This window comes from Pleurodeles waltl, chromosome 11 (assembly GCF_031143425.1).
Source record: "Pleurodeles waltl isolate 20211129_DDA chromosome 11, aPleWal1.hap1.20221129, whole genome shotgun sequence".
Taxonomy (NCBI): Eukaryota; Metazoa; Chordata; class Amphibia; order Caudata; family Salamandridae; genus Pleurodeles; species Pleurodeles waltl.
The window spans coordinates 426,812,717-426,832,104 of NC_090450.1; positions in this window are offsets into that span (position 1 = coordinate 426,812,717).

Consider the following 19,388-nt stretch of genomic DNA (forward strand, 5'->3'; position numbering starts at 1 on the left):
ATTAGGTTAAAGAATGTCCCTGCCACCTTCCAAAGCTTGGTGAATGAAGTCCTTGCTTGGTTGGAAGCCTTTAATGCAGCATATTTTGATTATATTGCTGCCGTTAGCTCCACTTAACAGGATCACCTGATTCACCTTGGCAAGGTTTTTAAAGCTCTGGAAAGTGAAGGCCTTACTATCAAGGCAAGTAATTGTCAGATACGGCAGGGCAAGGTTGTACACTTGGGCCACCTGGTAGGTGGAGGCCAAGTTCAACCACTACAACCCAAGATCCAGACAATTCTAAACTGGGAAGCTCCAACCACCCAGACCCAACTGAGTGCATTCCTTGGCATGACTGGGTACTACTGGGGGTTTGTGAAGGGGGTATGGTACCATTGTGACACCCCCCACAGAACTGACCTAAAAAAAGAAAGTAAACTGGACAATGGGCTATCAAACGGCTTTTGACACTCTGAAGGAAGCTATGTGCTCAGCGCCCATTCTAAAGCTTCCAGGTTATTCAAAGACGTTCATAGTGCAGAGACATGCCTCTGAACATGGGAAAGGAGCAGTCCTATCCCAAACCAATGATGAGGGTCAGGACCAAACTTCTGCTTTCATTAGTAGGAAGTTACTCCCCAGGCCCCCTCAACCTGAAGTGCTCCTTTGGAGAAAACCCAATGCCTCTAGACACCTCTGCACCCATCCCCCCTGGCCAGTAGAGAAGAGGACCTGAGGTGTCCTCACCTCCCCAGACATCTCAAAATTGGAACCCACTTGGTTCCTCCAGACTGAATTTCCCAGTCCTCCCCTGCAGCAACTTTTTGGCCAGACCAATCCCAATTGACTAAAATTGGGTACCTGATGCCATAGTACACCTCTTTACCCAGCAGCTCCAGTGCCGCCCGATGTGACCTGTTGGTGTGATCCTGACCCTTACCCAGTACTCACCATAAGCCCAGGAGATTGGTCCCATAAGTTGCTGTTCTATACCTGAATGCAGTACTTGTTATTATTTTCCTAGGATAACATTACAGCTTTTCAGAAATTGAACTGTGTCGACTTTTCAAAACTGTAAAGATTTTTCTTGCAAAACGTACTTTCCTGATCATATTGATTCTGGTGCCAAAACATATATAAAGATACGTTATTTTTGTAAATTTGTATGATTCTCCTTCCTGAGCCATGTGTTACATTTACTGGCTGTGTATGTATTTGCAGATGTCAAACACTCCTCTCTGATAAGTCTACGGCTGCTCGACCACACCACTCCCTAAAAGAACACCATGAGATTGCTAGAGCGAGCCCCTCTCCACTAGTAAGGAAACCCCGGACTCTTTGCACAATATATCCCATTTTGATATGTCATATAAACAGCCAGCTTCCAACACTAGGGTGATATCACCTGTATGGATCACCCCTACATTTTGTTACCTGTAATGTCCAGTAAACCTCAGACTACAAATATATTTTCCTCACATGTTTGTGAGATAACCTTCAGGAAGCTGTGTGTATCCATAACCTTCCTACTTCCCAGTGTTCCCACACTTCCCCAATAATAACTGTTGTACTCTTGTGTGGCTGGGCGTAGAGCACACGACACAAAACTTCCCAAAGTACAAAATAAAGACCTAAGGCAGGTGTTAAAATGAGGCTCCATTGTTTTTAGTGGGCCTTCTGTCACTTTGCAGGATTAGCATCAATATTTTTGGCGCTAATCCTACAAAGCACCAAACTAGCGGCAACATTTATTATGCTATTTCTCTAACATGAGCTATGGTGTGCTGTAAAATATTTATGGTGCACACATGGTGGAGGTAGGGGGACGTGATGGGGCACAAGAAAAGTGGCGCAACATGACATGATGTGCCACTTTTCTTAAATTTGCCCCATAACTTCCAAAAATTAAAATATTCCTTCTACCCAACATTCTCACAGTTCTCACAATAAAAACAATACCCCAATTGCGTGGCTAGGCTTAGCGCCCGTAGCATGAAAGACCCCAAAATGCACTGTGAAGTCATTACTTTTTCTGGAAGGAAAAAGGGCTGACTTTTGGCCACATGGGTAGCTTCGGATTTCAGACACAGGCTCCACTGCCACTCTAGACATTTTTTAAAAACTAGACACCCAGAAGAGTTCAGGTTGGTGCTACTTGCATGGATCCCACAACCTTTTCTTAAATATAGTATACGACAAACCTCACACTTTGGCTACTAATAATAATTTTCTTCATATTTCAATGAGAGAAACATCCAGAAGCTGCAGGGCTACACATAATTCCTACTTTCCAGTGTCCCTACATGTCACAATAAAAACAGCACCCACATGTGCGGCTGGACAAAGTGCCCACCATAGAAACAAATCGAAGCAGGTACCATGCAAATTCTATATTGTTGTTGCAATTTGTGGCTTCCTGTGCTGGGGCGGTCCTTGTCTGGATTTTTGAGCGGGCTACCCTGTCACTGTCTCACCGATCTACAGATAGTATGTGCAACATCATAATCTATAGCTGGTATGTGCAACATCATGACTACCGTTTTCCTCAGAATCACTAGAAGAAAAGTCATCATTGTATGGCACAACGCCAACTGAAAAATCACTTCCCGTTCGTGCTCCATGATCGTCTTCCTCAGATACAGCCTCAGTGACATCAGTCATCCACTGAGACGCCATCTCTGTTAATGGTCTAAAACATTTCTCCTGAAATAGTATGTCCTAGGTTTGTGATATGAGCTGAACTACTGTGCAATGACAGTACAGGATCAATACAAAGAAAAAAAGCACATGAATAGCCAGCCAAACATGCATGCACACTGAGAGGAGTGCTCTGTGCACTCCCCTTAGTGCTTGCCACCCCCCATGGCCCTGCCCCTTTAAAAATAAAATGATAATAAACACTGTTTATTATAGTTTTATTTTTAAAGGACTGCAGCTCCTGTTTCTGGCAGGGGGAGTTGACGCTCCTCCGCCATAGTGGAGGAACCGCCCCTGAGTGTTTGGCTCATTTCTGCCCACTAATCACTCATGACTCTGACATTGCAGAATTTGATGGTGGCATAGTTGATGAAGCTGCAGGCACTGAGGTCTCCACAGCTTCTAACCGGTGTTAAAAATGAGTCTTCTTCAATTCCTGTACCAACAAATAGCCAAAGAGGCAGCTTCTGATGAGACAGGTGTGATGAAGAGGTTCCCCAGGCCATATCTGGACATAAAAAACGTACAACATAGACAGGTCCATTTTCACATTAATAGATCAGTTAACCCTCCTACCCAACCTTGCAATGGTATCCCATTCAACATTCAACAAGTGTAATAGGAGATCGGCAACCTGCTGAATCAAGACATCACTGAACCCATCAAATAACCTATGCCATAGGTGTCACCCATAGTTTCCATGTCTAACCGCCAAGATTCACATCTGAGTTGATAAACGCCAGCCTAAGCTTGTGATTCTGAGAAAGCGAGAGACAGTTGGCTGCCCCCACTAAGGATATGATTTATCAGTTAACTGGTGCTTGAGTTTTTCAAGCCTAGACTTGGACTACAGAAATCACTAACCAGAATTAAAAGAATGCTTACAGTATATAACCACCTTTGCTGCACAACTAGGTCTTTTAGTTACAAACTTAGATTTAATATTTCAACTATTGCTTTGATCTTGCTAGGGTTGCTTTGATCTTCCCAGAGAAGGCTAGAAAGGTAACTCAAGAGATTCCTAATGCTTGAACTGTAGTATCGACATTTTGGTAATGGTAAAAATTAATTGAAGAGCAGAACACATCGGTAAGAATTTGTCAGCCTCTTCATAAAGCCAACCTGAAACTAAATAAAAATACATTTGTGGGTGCACATCTCTCTGACGTTTATAACCACCTATTCTCACATGGTGGCAAGCACCCAAATTCGGACATGGTTGCAACCTTCACATCTGTTTTTTTGCCTTTTAGTGTATGCACTTTGAGACTCTTACTGGGAATGAGCTGTTAATGCATGAGTTACATACCTAATTGGGCATCTATAAGCACACACCCTCAGAGACCTGACAAAGAAGGGACACATTTAAAATGGTCAACATGGTCGACAAACAATTTGATCCAGAACCTCATTAGCCAGGAAACTAGCCTATTTCTATCCTGCTCTACATACTGAAATTGTTGCTGATGTAAGAGGGGACTCTTGGCACCATTCTGGCTCATTAGGTTGATGAATCAAAGGAGAGGCCCTATGAAAGGTGGTTGTGTGTTCCCTTGTGTATCTTACATGATACATAGGACGGAAGAAGAGTGGCGGGGCCAAGATAACTGCAAGCAACTGCAGAAGGGCAAATACAAGTTCACCTTCTTCAGACTATAATGCAGTCAGACTTTACATACTTCTTTGTATTTTATTCTACTGCCATTTATAGAGAGCGACAGTCACCTATAAAGGTATCCCGGTGCTAGGCAACCACTGTTAAGACTACAGAGTGCCAAGTGGAGGAGAGTGAAGAAGAGTAAGGACAAGTTTAATGGCCTTCCAGTAGGATAGATGATTAGAGGGGACCTTTGCATGATTGGAGTCAAAAATTGTGATGCTAATCCTGGAAAGCTCATTGAGGCCCATTGTAATCAAAGGTGTGCCTCCTTTTAACGCTTGCTCTGAGCAGGCATTAAAAACTGCTGAAAAAATGATGCAAAGAAATCTCTTACATTCCTTTGTGACATTTTTTCGGCCCTCCTAATAGGGGAACACCCCTTTTGCATACAATATGCCCGGCACAGGCATAATGTGGGCCAAAGGGTGAATAAGTGTTGCACTGCATGGGTGCTGTGATTTTGGTGTATTTGGGCCACAATAGCGTCAATCCAAATGAGGCTAAGGCAGTGCAAGGAGGTGCCAGGTCCTCCTAAATTTGGGCCACAGGGTCAAATATAGTCTATACCACCCATATCCGGCATGGCTGAACTGTCAGACCAGAATTTACATTACAATCACCAGGTCCTTGAGGCACATCTCATGATTGGAAAGTGCACCACCAAACACCAATGTAAACATCCATCCAAACGGGAACACACACAATACCAGATGCAAGTCTGAATCACCACTCCACTTAATACAAATATGTGCCATGGCACACAGAAAATAACAGTATGCATGGATGACACATTTACCGACATTCCTTTCCAGCGGACCAAGGTTCAACATCTAGCCATGGGACATGACCCCTTTTGGAAATCCTACAACTGATGCAGAGCGGGCTTACACTGAAGGTCACATGAGGACCAGTAATGTGGTGGGGAGGACATTTGGCCTCCTAAAATCCAGGTTCAGGTGCCTAGCTCAAACAGGACAAAGCCTGTTATACACATCACCCCTTGTCTGCAAAATTATCCTTGTGTGTACTATTCTGCATAACATTTGTCTACGCACCAATGTCCCATGGGATGAACAGGTAGATGTCCTCAATGAGGAGGATAATGACAATGGTGCACAACAGGAGGAGGGGGACTCTTGATACAGTCTGGGGCCTGCTTCTTGTGCACAGTGAACTGAACTGAGGTGACCACAGTCAACCTGTGTCAATAAATGCAACAATGGGCCTGTGTTGGCTTACAAAATGCCACTGGAGCACTGATGACTAGGGTGCCATCACTGTCTGAGAGCAGCCTTGCCATACAGATTGTATGCAAGAAATAAAACTGGCACAAAAAAAAGTTAGAGTCATTGAACATTCCAAGGGTATGTTGTTAAAACATAATACCAACATCTTAGTACACATATCCCACCTAGATGGACCAGCATGACTGCTGTTTATTTGCGTATGGACAAAAGGGAACTATTTACATATGAAAATGTGTCATATGATTATTTACAAACTTATGTGCTCAGTACAAATGTTCCCACATAGGAAAACATAGTCAACACAGATATGACTACACAGCCTTGAGGCAATAGCTTACATAAATCCATGCTGGAATCGAGATTTGGTATAAATCTAATCCCTAAACACATCACTGTATCATACATCACTTATCCTACATAAAACGTATCTTTTCACACACAGGCATGTCACATACATACATACAATTACACAAGTCAGTATACCATCTCCATCATTTTGCATGCATGGATAAATTTACGTTACACGTGTTGCTTTGCATCATGAAGTCTGGCCCTTACCACATACCAGAGTGTGGATATACTTGCATTCTCATGGCTTATTGGATCTTAACCCAGCCTTAGTCATCAGCATCCTTTGCTAGAATTTGTGAAGGGTATCATATGCATGAACATGAAGTATTGCACATGGATCATCCTATCTCACGCGGTGCTGTGAAATGTACATTCAGAATTCTGACATGACAATGGGGTGGACCCACAATATGAGTACCATCACATATGTACACTCAGTACACATGCACAAACATGTATGTGGCAAAGAGACTTCATACACATGCACATTTACAAACAGTGGCAGTACTGCCATGCATCACACACACCTACAAACATATGGTAACACATTCCTGTGTTACAGGTACACAGTGAAATACACATGCATACACATGATGCCATACCATACAAACAACAAAGATGCATAGCCCCTGTAACTAAGTATGTGAATCTGGGTGCCCTGTTTTCCTTTCCTCGAAAATCCATGCATGCCCATCATGCGTCAAATAAAAATTACGCATACTGTTCTTCTCCATACATCGCAAAACAATAAAATGATGCCTGGCACCTGTGCATCTAATCTAACTCCTTGTGCCTTGTCAGCCTTCATTGATAAATCCATGCATGGCTGTCATGCATCAAAAAAGATGCATACCGTGGGCCTTCAACCATTGCATATGCCACAAATGATGCCTCACACATGGGCGTCGAATCTAAGTCAACAGGTCTTGTCAGCCTTGATAGAAAAATCCAAGCACGGCCGTCATGCTTCAAAATCAATGCATATCAGAAAACATGACACATACTCCCAGGAAGTGATATAATATGTCTTCCTTGCTGCACACATGTAAAAGTGATTTTACTTTCACTTTTACTTTACAGTCTCGTAGTCTGTGTTGGAGAGAGGTTGTGTGGTGCTTGTGCTGATGTCAGGAGTGGTGGATTTAGAGTGTTTTGTGCTTTGTCCTGTCTGTGTCTAGTCCCTGTTGTACATTTTGTAAGATTTTTGTACATTGTTGTCCTGTGATTGTACAAGTATTGTCAGGTGTCCAGTGTCTCCATCTAACAGGTGGATCCATGTGCTACTCACCCAAGAAGGTCTGCCAGATAGCAGTGGCACTCTGCATGTTGTACAACCTGGCCCTCAGATGCCATGTACCTTTTCTGCAGGAGACTGTAGATGCCCTTGTGGAACAAGCGAAACAGCCTGCAACCAGCGCCAAAAAAGGTGTGACCTCAATGCCAAAGGTCAGGGGTACCACGGCAGGTCCCACCCCCTCCACATCCACAGCACATACAACACATTTGAGGCAGACATGCGGAAGGACATGGCAGCGGTCAAGGCAAAGTTGGCCAAACTAGAGGCAGACAATGCCTGTAAATTCAAACTCTTGAAATATATCAAGAAGAAGCTAAAGAAACTATGAGTATGGACAGTAACTGTTTCCCAGTTCCTTCACTTCCCCTACTTTCCTTTGCAAATAGTTGTGGTGGGTTTTAGGTCGGTAGGCATAGGTTAGGCAGCATAGATTAGGTTATGTGTAGGACATAGCTAGTATAGTTAGTGGGGGTTGGATTTCGGTATTTGTTTGCTTTGGGGGTGTTGGGAGGTTATGTATGGGGCTCTATGCTTGAAAATATATATGTAAAAATTAAAAATACAAAAAATATATATTTGTTGAGGCAATAGGTTTAGTTAGTCTATTGTAGCTTTAGTTCATGTTGTCCTACTCGTCTATTGTCTCTGAAGGTAGGTGGGGGGACAATGTTTATTGTGTGGCAGTACATGTACAAGATAAGTTTAGATTAGAATAGAACACTGTAGGGATAAGTTAAGATAAGTTAGTATAGGTTATCTAAGTGTAGGTTAGTGTGTATTTTAGGTTTTTAATAGGTAGTGTTTTTTTAGTATTAATAACTCCTGTTAGTTTTCAACAATATGGCGTCCATGATTGTAGGAGAAGCCCTCAGGGCTCGGGGGCCTACTATGGGGGTGACTTATAAGTGACCTGGTGCAGTGTAAATGGCAGTGAAAGGGTGCTTGCACACTATGGGTCGCAAAATATATGCTGCAGCCCACAGGGATCTCTTGGAACCCCAATGCCCTGGGCACCTAGGTACCATATACTATGGCCTTATAAGGGGGCACCACTATGCCAATGGTGGATAAAATACTGTGTTAACAGTAGCCAACAATCACATTTAAGGGAGAGAGCGCATAATCACTGGGGTCCTGGTTAATAGGATCTCAGTCAACACAGTCAAGCACACTGACATTTCACAAAAAATGGGGGTAGCCATGCCAAGAAAGAGAATACTTTCCTACAGTCATGATTGACTGGCTGGGTATTAGCAGGTCTGCACTGGCCATGTTCGACAAATGCCTTTGGGTATGCATTCAGTATTGATTTACATGTGTGACTATGTGTATCCCCTATGACCAAGGAGCCGTCTGATTGGCAGCGTTACGGCATCTGCTACTCAATACACATTTTCAGTGCAGTTCCTGACACTCAAATTGTGTATGGATACAAAATCGTTCGCAGGTAATAATGCAACATGAATTGTTAGTGCTAAGGTTTGTAACAATTATTCTTGAAAAGTTTAGCACATTGCACTCCAACTTATTTGGCAAATGGATACTGGCACACTAAAGGCTGCCCCAAACAGTCTTACACATGCCTATTTTGTTGCTCACATCGATGTTGTACTGGTATAATTATCAGGGAAATTTTCAAACACTTGTGTTCTGAACCACACGTTCCATATGTCAACTTGCATTTATACCTGTTTAATATATGTTTTGAAGACTCAGAAAGTTAGAAGTAGTCTACAGTGCTATTAGTCACTTTAATCATGTTTGAGTACTAGTGTGTGCCTTTGTGTCTGACAGAAAGCCACACATGTCCTTTGGTTCTGTAGTAATTGACATAGCTTCACACAATGCAAACATTTGTAACCGTTGATGGAACACTGAAAAAAGCAGAACACATGATTATGGTGATTTAATTACATGTGCAAGTTTTGTTTCCAATTATGTACAGTGTACTGTTCACTGATTCCATGAGAGATCCCAAGCTATTGAATGTCCAGTCAGAGTCCAAGGGTGAGGAACATGTCATGAGACATTTGTAGGAGAGGTGAGCATTAGTGAGGAGGTGTCCAAATTGACATTAGGTAGGGGTTGAGACAATGACATTCCATGCATGATAAGTCAATAGTGGTAGAGTGAAGAGGGCAAGTTGCCAGCAATCACAACACTGGCATGATCTTAAGAACAGTACTAAAGAGATACTGGCCATGTGGCACAGACTGTAGCTACTGGGTGGTTGTTCGTGTGAAAGATGTTCCTTCCACATCTTTATCACCTGATGTGTGTGGGGCCTCCTGTGCCATGGGTGGTGCGGTTGATGAAGTTGAGGGGGGCACACACACATCAGGGGATAGAGATGTGTAATCAATGGTCCCGGCTGCTGCCATTTGTGAGAATGTATAAGAAAACAGCATGGAGGAACTGCTGGTTTTGCAACACAGCTGCTACATCACGGTGGGAGGCAGCCATCTTTTCACTGAGGAAGGCCTGATACCGCTGCATAGACTCCAGGACATGTTTTATAGCCCCCAGCCTGTTATCAATCGTGCTGCTGGCACTTTCGGAGGACAGTTGTTCAAGCCTCTGCCCCAGGACAGCAGCTATGTTGGCCAGGGACTGCTGGAGTCCATGTAGCAGAGAGTGGGTGCCTCTGATGGCAGCAGAGTTGTCTTTTTTTGGATTGAGGCATTCTGCACTCCCTCTAGGCTGCCCACCATGGTCTCCATCCCCACCCGCATCTGCTGTGCAGCTCCCGCTGGACTCCTACCACTGTACTCTAAAAGGTAATGTCTGGGTCCTCAGAGTCCAGGGCTGTGGCAGGACTGGTCGGTGCTGTGTGTTGGTAGTTGGTTGGTTCATATGGAGACCCCATAATGCTGAGTGTCCTCCAGGTGACTGGAGATGGTGTCTGGAAGGAACCCAGAACATTTTGGAGAGTGTCAGCATTGATGGTCGGCAGTTGGCCATCCAGACCATCTGTGAAATCCAGGACAGGAGTGTTCCCAGGAGGTAAGACATCATCCTCTGCAATGGGATAGTGAAAGGTCAATCTTTTACTGTAGTGGCTGTTGACATGGCTCATCACTTACTTGCTCCTGGTGGCTCAGTGACATGGTACTGACCCCCACATGAAGGCACACATCTATGGACCACTAGTATCACACTGTGCCATGTTAGCATCATTTCTGTGGAGTCACTATTTGCACAATCTGCCAGTCCACAGTTCCCAGTGTGTTACACCCACCTCAATTGTTTAATCTTGGTCTTCGACATATGTACCCCTTTCATTGACTTGACTGTGTTAAATTTGCATGCCATGGGCATTGTTCCAGATTTGTGCTCACACTACAAAGGGAGATGTACAGAAATATTTGGAATTTGGTTTTACAGATATTTGGGTAAGTAACTGACTCATCTGCCACCCTACGTGTGCTGTTAAAGTGATGGAAGGGTCTGAGCTGTCCACATGCATCCTCCTAGCCACTTTGAGTGGTGTGTCCAGCATCCTGCACCACCCATTGTGAGATTCAACCACCTTGTGTGTATGTTTGCAAACAGGATTGTCTCCCTTCCTGCAGGGCAACACGTATCAGCGCATCTCAGGTTTCCTTGTTGCATAGCTGCAAGGATGGCTGCATTGCTGGACTGAGTGTTGTTTTGGTGGAAAGTAGATGTTCCTGTTTGCACACATGCACACAAGGTGGTTAATTGTTATGTTGTGTGGTGCAGGATGCTGAACACATGACTCAAAGTGGCTAGGGGATGCATGTAGAAAACCCACCCACTTCCATCACTCTGACAACACATGTGTGGTGGGAGGCGGACCTGATACATTTTGAGGCTTGTTGATGTGTGGATGCATAATGTTGAGACAGAACATTGTAAATGGAGGACAGCATTCCTGTTAGTAGATTTAGCAGGATGTGTTTCTCCCTGCAGATGTGCATTTAAACCGGCAAGAGGGATACCCCTATACCACGCAGATTGTGTGGGAAAGTTGGTATTGTCCATTACATATTTAGGCATTGCCAAGGTTAGTAGAGGGATGCATTGACTCTCTGTGACAAGCACACATCCTTGCACATTTGAATTGATGCTGCACAGTAGAGGAAGCTGATCTGTTGCACTGCATTTTTTCATAAATGGGTAAATATGTGCCAGTATATCCAGACACAGAAATCATAGTGCTGCCCCCAAGCATATTCTTTTTCGACTTCTACTCCAGTGGTGAATAGTGATAGGTTATACTTAACATGCCAAGGTGAGGAACCTTGCATACCTTATCCTGGTATATTTTTCATGTGCCCCTTCTTACACCTGACCCTGCATGTAGTAGGCATTCCATGTGTATATTTGTGTTCTTACCATGCCAAAGATGTGTGACTTACTCAGTTTCTGATGCCTTTGAAAAGATCTGCACATCTGGATTTGGTTAAATTAATCCAAGAACTCAGGGTGGTGTGGGAGTGACAAGTGGGTGTGTTAAAAGTTTGTATTTCTCAGATTGTAATTGTTTATTGTGTGTTGCATTGTGCATCACACATATGGCAAACGTTCAAGGTATTTGGTGCATTGATCCCACGCCACCATTTTCCTTGTAGGCCCCTTGCCCCATCCAGGGACACCATGGAAGCATGTTATTTACAATACTGGTCTTCATGGTGGCCATTCCACAGTAGTCTAATGCGTTTTGTCACTATAATGGTGCTTTACTGCATTAGCATCATAAATGATGGCACTAGTGCAACAAAGCAAAGGGAGGACCATTGCTTACAATACCTGTGTCACTTACATCTGAAAGCATAGTGCAACCTTCATGGATTGTCAGCCCAATTAGTTCTTCCCTTCCTGTGTAAGGGATACTTCCTTGAATACATCATACCTGGCACAGGCATATTGTGGTGGAAGTAAGGTACAAAGTGGATCTATGCATGAATTGTGTCACTTTGTTAATGTAGCACAAAGGAAATGGGAAGCTTGAATCCACATTGGCATCAACTCGTATGATGCTAATGTTGTATCACTGGCTTGTAAAATTGGGCCCCTAGTGCGACAATGAGACCACTTGTAGCAATTGTAATGCATGAAGGTGTTCCTTTGTGCACAACAGCAACCATTCCCACTGCACAGGCAACCTTGCGACATGGTGAAAAGGAATCTACTTGTACAGCAGCACAGATGATGATCACAGACATGCCCCATATGTTGTGTATGTTCACTTTTGTGCCCATTCCCAATTGTGCAAGGAGGTGTGTGGCAGTTCTTGTTGGGCCACTCTGTGCAACAAGCATAGTACATGTTGCCCACTGAGTGTTACACATAGGCAGGTGAATCAGTGGCAACAGTGAAGCGATTTCTGTGAGGGTTGAGAAATGGTCGGTACATATAGGGTGGAAGGGCTGGGCTCATTTGAAGTGTTTGGCTATTATGGCCCACATTTTAAAGAAAATGACGGAGCGCAACACTGTGGCACATTTGGCAGCGCTGCCCTCTGACATCTTCGAAATGCAGGGATGCTCCATTTTTAATTGTGTACAGTGCACCCCTGTGTTGCCCCTGAGCAGCACCATTTTTACTGCTGAGCGCCAACAGACACAACCTTCCGCCATGGTGCAAGGATGGCTGCACTGTGGGGGAGATTGTTTTGTGCAGGAAGGATAGCCTTCCTGCACAAAAGCAATCTTCGATGGTGATTTGCTCTTTCTATTTGTGCTCCAGGATGCAGCACACATTGAAAGAGCAAAAAAAATGAGGAGAAATAAAAGCATTTCTCCTCATTGCCACCTCTGGGGTGTTGTTAGATTTTGGCGCACGCCCACACCACTACCCATTGCACTCCCCTTCCACATAATGTGCTGCGTGTGAAGGAGCCATGTTTACAAGGTGGTGTTAAGCCACAAAAGTGGCTTAAAGCCACCTTGTAAATACGGCGCAGTGCATAGCGCCAGCAGACCTTCATGAAAGTGACGCTCTGGTGGCAATAGGGCCTTTCAAATCTGGCACTACGTGTCCCGTTTCCACCCTTTTGCATGCATTCAGTGCGTCCTACTTGTATCCCCCTGCCACCATTTGATAATTCCCAGATTGTCCCCCACTGCAACTTACTGTGCATTTGTGGTAGGTCTTGGAAGTCTGAGCTTTCCTGTCCTGTGATTCCGGTGACCAGCTCCTGTTGGACGACCGCTGCCACAATCCCCTACAGCTATTCCACGTCTTCCTCGGGTGTGGGACTTCCACCTCCAGTCTGCAGTGCTGCCTTTCGTTTCATGGCCAGTTTCTCTTTAGTTCTGCACTTGCAATCATGCCAGCCCTTCTTGCAATCGGTGACAGTACTCTTCACCTCTGCCACACTGTTGTGTTGACTTCATCTACTATTGCCTGCCAGATAGCCTCCTTCCTACCTACTGGCAATTTGGAGGTGACAAAGAGTTGGTATTGGTGCTCTGTTACCTCTCCAACATGATGTAATTCTCCTCCTCACTGAAGTGAAACTTCCTCTTCCTTTTCTCCTTCCCGTGGCATTTTGCTAGTACATCCTAGCTTGTACTGGGCTGATTGGTATCTCTCTGTGGTCTCTCCTGGCCTGCATTCTCCATCATGGGTCTTTGTGTTTCTTTTTCTTTCTCACAGGCTTTTTTTAAATGCTAATGTTGCAAAAATGGCGCTAAGAAGGTTAGCGTACAAAAAGGGCTGCTAAACGTTCTAACGCCACATTTGCAGCATTAGTGCCATTTTTCTTTACCCCGTGTCACAATGGTTAGCGTCATTTTTTTTTTTTCGCTAACTTTTCCTTTGTGCCATGGTGCATTGTTTTCTAAATAAGGCGCACAGATGGCGCAAGGGAATGTTGTTAGGTGGCGGTATTTTGTTTGACACATAACTGTGCGTCATTTTTCTTAAATCTGGGCCCAAGGTCCAGATTTAAGAAAAGTTAGTGCCGCCTTTGTTCCAGTTTTTTTTATGCAAAAGTGGCGCTAACCCAGCACCATATTTAGATTTTGTCACTAGAGCAGTCTAGCGATAAAATTATGATTTACCGTCATTTTTTTGGAGCACCACCTCACCTTGCGTTGTTCTACAACAAGGATATGCAAGGTAAGCGTTCCCTCCCAAACAATAACGCTAGCCTCATATTTACAACCTGACGGAAAAATGACGCACGCATAGGACTGGGTCAAAAAAATGACGCTAAGTCTGATTAGCGTCAACATTTTAACGCCTGGTCATACCAGGTGTTAAAAAGAGGCCCAGCATTTACTACATAAGGGAAACACACAGAAGGACCATTGGCAAGCAACTGGACAACATGGACCTGTTACTGCAACAGCTTGGCACCAGGAGAGGACAACAGTGACAACTCCAAGTGCTATCAGCACCACTTGAACAACCTCAAACACCACCACAGCAGCCACAAAAGCAGTGCAGAAGGAGGGAGATAATATGATATTTCGCCAGCGTGCATCCATCCTTAGCCTCAGAGAAGAAGAGATGATCAGACTCTACCATCTGAAGTGGGAGTCCATTGTGTGCCTGCTCCACCACATTGCACTGGACATCACAGCAAGAATGGAAAGTCACACAACCATACCACCAATGACCAGACTCCTGGCTGTCCTACATATGCTGGCCTCAGGATCATTCCAGACACTGCTGCACAAGTGGGTGGTCTCTCCCAACCATCCCTTTCTGCCTTCCTTCCTATGGACCTGGATGCCATCATCCACCCCACTCTTCACCACATCCGGTTCCCCAGCACCAAGCAACTGCAACAGGAGGCCGAGCACGGATTCTATCAAATAGCTGGCTTCCTGCATGTGCTGGGTGCAATGGACTGCCCCCATGTCAACCTTGTCCCTCCTGCTGCAACCAAACACCTCTACAGGAACTGAAAACATACCCACTCTATTCATATGCAGACCATTGTGGAACACTGCGGAATAATCTCCAACATCCTAGCAAAATATCCCAGCAGCGTCCATGATGCCTACCTCTTGAGACACTCAACTATCAACCAACGATTCCAGGATGGACAATGTGGCAATGGCTTCCTCGTAGGTAAGCCAGCATACTAATCATAACACAGATAACACACCAACCTTGTGGGACAAACAATACATACACTACACTAAACACACATGAACAGGGAAACACAGATGTTTTGACAACAACACATATGCCACATGCCACACTACACTGCGCTCAATGCACAGCACCCTCACATTTGCCCATATCTACAAGTTCCCGGAACCACCTGAGTGACACTTTACATGACAGACAGGTGGAGCTATGTCCCCTTTGCATACAAAAGCTGGCCTCAAACCAATACATGTGTCCGCAAGTTGACAAAAAAATACAGATCCTCTACACATAATACTTACCAAGGTATAGTTCAGCTATGTGGATTGCATCGGCCATGCCACTGTCAAACAACTCACATATTGGCACTGCCCAACATTTCCCAAGCTCTAGAAACCACAGTCAGCACTAATATCAATTGCCACCTGAGTGCTGCCCTCACCATCTACATATCACCAAAATATACCAGATATACTCATTGTGTTGCATAGTGCAGCACACATTGAAAAACAACATCGCCATCAATTAAAGATCATGTGCAGGAATGGACTCCTCAAAGCACACCAACAATCATACCCGCAAATTCCACATCTCCTTACCATGATACAAGGGTACAAGCAGTGGTCTGTGGCAGCTGAACTACTGACAAGGTACAGGGAGAGGCCAGAAATTCATATGAATGAGGAGACATCGGACTTAGCAGGGCTGCACTTGGGATGCAGAGCAGTGCAGAAAAGCACATTGTGCTCTGTCCTCTCCCACAGGTGCCTGAAACTCTTCCATACATCACAATACATCCCATACAACAGTGCCACACAGGGCATATGAACATCATGCACATACATATGCCAGCCAGCAATTGGCAACAACAACACTTTGTGCAAGGGAGGCATTTCAAGGGCAAATGGGTAGGTTCACATGCAACACACCTATAACATGGCACACAACACACAAAATAGGTACAAATTCCCATAACATGGCAGGAGTGTGAATTATATAATGTTTTCTTAAGGATTTCTAATGCACTAATCATTAGTGAATTAACATGTGGAAGCGGGTGACTTTTGTAAATGGTCGCCACAATTCATTTTTGTTCTCTGTCTAAGCAAAATTTTAGCTAAAGGAGAGGGTCAAGTCGAAGGTTTGGGATTTGTCAGGAAAATACATTGGTTTGATTAAAGGTGTGGAAGGAGTCAGAGTGGCAGTGAAGGAGAATGTGGTGTTTCCACAAACTGTACAACATCCAATGACAAATGAGGCAATTTAGGAGATAAGACGTTTAATAGAACAGTTTCAGGACCAGGGAGGTTTCAAGGAAGTGATGAGTAGCCAGTGTAATTCATCAATAATGAGTTTGGAAAAGTCAAGTGGGAAAATTCGTCTTGTCTGGGATTTGAGGAAAATAAATGATATTATGGTGAAATGTTGTCCAGTAGTGCCAATTCCATCTGTAATAATGTTTCAGATTACGTGTGATGCTGAGTGATTCACAGTGATTGGTTTGTGTCAAGCATTTTTCTCTGTACCTCTACATGAGGACAGTAAATATCTATTTTGTTTTAAATCCCTGACTAGACACTATTTCTGGTGCAGAATTCCTCAGGGGTTTTCAGAGTCACCATCAATTTTCAATCAGATTTTGAAAAAGAACTTGGAGTCATTGGTAATGCCTTACCAATCGACATTGGTGCAATATATTGATGAGCTATTAATGGCATCAAAGACAAAAGAAAGCTGTAAGGAGGATACAATTGCATTGTTGAACTTTTTGAGAGACAATAGTCATAAAGTATCTCCTACAGCGAGAGGTGAAATATTTGGGTCATTTGATTGAGAAAGGATTCAGGAGAATCTCAAAGAAAAGAGTAGCGATAATTATGAGAATGAAAATACCAAGTTCGCAAAAGGAGATGAGAATGTCTTTGGGAATGGTAGGATATTGTCATCAGTGGATTCCAAATTGTTCAGCTATTTCTTAACCTTTGCAAAGACCAACACATAAGAATGTTTCAGACCTCATAATGATGGATGAAGAATGCATGAGAGCATTTACTGAGTTGAGAGAGAGTTTGTGTCAAGCGCCAGCTTTAGGTATGCCTGATTACACAAAAACGTTCCTGCTGTTTTGTCATGAACTTCATGGATGTTGTTTGTCTGTCTTGACACAGACACATGGTGGTGTCAATCGTCCAGTAGCATATTTTTCGGCTAATTTGGATCACGTTGCAGCAGCCTTACCAGGATGCTTACGAGCAGTTGCAGCAGTTGAGCAGAGTACAACTCAAAGTGAAAATATTGTGATGGGTTATCCTCCGACAGTAATGGTACATCATTCAATAGAAATTCTATTGACACGATCAAAGACACAATACCTGACCAATGCAAGATTGACACGTTATGAGACAGTGATTCTCAGAGCTCCAAATGTGACAATTAAGAGGTGTACATTGCTTAACCCGGCAATGTTGTTGCCAGATGAAAGAAATTATTCAGATAAGATAGACAATAGTGAACATGATTGTTTAGAAGTGACAGAATTATGCACAAAACCCAGAGATGATATTAAAGACACTTGTCTAGAAGGCAATGATCAAATAATTTTTGTTGATGGTTCCTGTCTAAGGGATAACAGTGGTACATTGAGAGCAGGCTATGCAGTGGTCATGATTACTGGCATACTAGAAGCTTCATGGCTTAAAGGAGTGTTTTCTGCTCAAGTTGAAGAATTGGTGGCTCTTACTAGAGCATGCCAAATATCAGATCAGATTAAAGTAACGATCTATACTGACAGCCAATATGGATTCGGTATTGTACATGATTTTGGACAAATTTGGTCACAGAGAGGTTTACTAACGTCATCAGGTTCACCTGTGAGAAATGGTGAAAGAATACATGAATTACTACAGGCTATACAGAAACCTGAGAAAATTGCCGTGGATAAATGCAGTGCACATCAGAGAGGACAAGATTATGTAACTTTGAGAAATGCTTATGCAGCTCACGTTGCAAAATGTTGTGCCTTAAATGGTATCTCATTTAAAGGAAATTGGGAATTGATGTCTGAAAATGATTAAATCTATACGAATTTCACAATGCAAATTGTTGAGACCTTAGAAGAGGTGAAGGCCACACAGAATAATGTTTCAGAAGAAGAGCATAGAGATTGGGTGAAACATAATTGCATTCAAAGAGAAGATGGCATTTGGGTAACAACAGAAGGGAAAGTGGTTTTGCCAAACAGTTTGTTGACACAAATGGCTAGATATTGCCATGGTCAAGCACACATAGGGAGAGAAACAATGATCAGGCGTTTCAAACAGTTCTGGTATAACCTAAAATTCAGGCAAGTTGCTGAACTGGTTTGCCATAGATGCATTGTCTGCCAGCAGATGAATGTTGGTAAAGGCAGGAGGTCCATTCAGCAGAATGCAAATGGATTTTATTGAGATGCTTGCATGTGCTGGTTTGAAATATGTGTTGGTGATTGTGTGAATTTTTCGTCACTAGATTGAGGCATATCCAACAAGGAGTAATGATAGCCTTACAGTAGCTAAGTTACTTTTGAGAGAGTTGATTCCACGTTTTGGTTTCCCGGGCTCTTTGGAATCAGATAGAGGGAGTCACTTCAATAACGAGGTGATGAAATTGCTTTTTTCAGTTTAAACATTCAGCAGAAACTACATTGTAGTTACCGCCCAGAAGCCTCAGGACTTGTAGAGCAGATGAACGGAGCATTAATGTCTCGATTGCCAAAAGTGTGTGCGTCAACTAATTTAAAGTGGTCAGATGCTTTACCTTTAGTTCTAATGTCAATGAGAATTACGCCTGACAAGAAGACTTTTTTGTCCTCTCTTGAGATTTTAATGGGGAGAGCAATGAAATTACCAGCGATACCTGCAAATGCACCTGTGAATATTACAGATGACATGGTGCTAGATTATTGCAAAAGCGTGGCTGATGCAGTTCGATCTTTTTCTCATCAGGTGGAAGCAACGACAGTGCAACAAACACAAGGTCAAGGCCACAACTTGAGAGCTGGTGATTGGGTTATCACACGGAAGCATGTAAGAAAGTCCTGTCTGGA